Source organism: Poecilia latipinna, unplaced genomic scaffold, assembly GCF_001443285.1.
Source record: "Poecilia latipinna isolate Pla-1442-1.1 unplaced genomic scaffold, P_latipinna-1.0 Scaffold911, whole genome shotgun sequence".
NCBI lineage: Eukaryota > Metazoa > Chordata > Actinopteri > Cyprinodontiformes > Poeciliidae > Poecilia > Poecilia latipinna.
In genome coordinates, this window is record NW_015113527.1 from 268,726 (window position 1) to 269,153 (window position 428).

The 428-nt window shown below is 44.6% G+C and overlaps 1 long non-coding RNA gene across 1 annotated transcript in view; it reads right to left on the reverse strand.

Annotated features, from left to right (window-relative positions):
• Positions 1–86: 86 nt before the first annotated feature.
• Positions 87–428, reverse strand: part of LOC106957521 (uncharacterized) — an 18,740-nt gene continuing 18,398 nt past the window's right edge. The window contains exon 3 of the long non-coding RNA XR_001426964.1: positions 87–220. This is a non-coding gene — a long non-coding RNA (uncharacterized LOC106957521). The remainder of the gene's footprint in view (positions 221–428) is intronic.

Sequence of the window (428 nt, forward strand, 5' to 3'; positions counted from 1 at the left end):
TGTGTTTATATGTGTATATGTGTGTATTATATTGTTATCTGCTTCGGGCACATTATGATTTTTGTCTACTTTTTTTTTGTTTTCTTATAGACCTTGATTAAATGACATTTTGTAAATATAATTTGGAGTTTGGATAATTTCTTTTTGGATATTTAATTACGTTAATTTGTGGTGCTGTTGGTCCGCCTATAAATAGGCTGGCTTTCGGCATGTAGGGAGCCTCCCCTCCATTCCCGCCTGGGCTCCGCCTCTCCGCTTGCTTCCGCTTGCTTCCGCTTGCTTCCGCTTGCTTCCGCTTGCTTCCGCTTGCTTCCGCTCGCTCCACCACCACCAGCTGCTGTGGGCCGCAGCTGAGGGTTCCAGCCTGCCATGCGGTATCTTTGTTAACCTTTGTTTGTTTGTTTTTTCGTTGTGATTTTGGCCTGGTG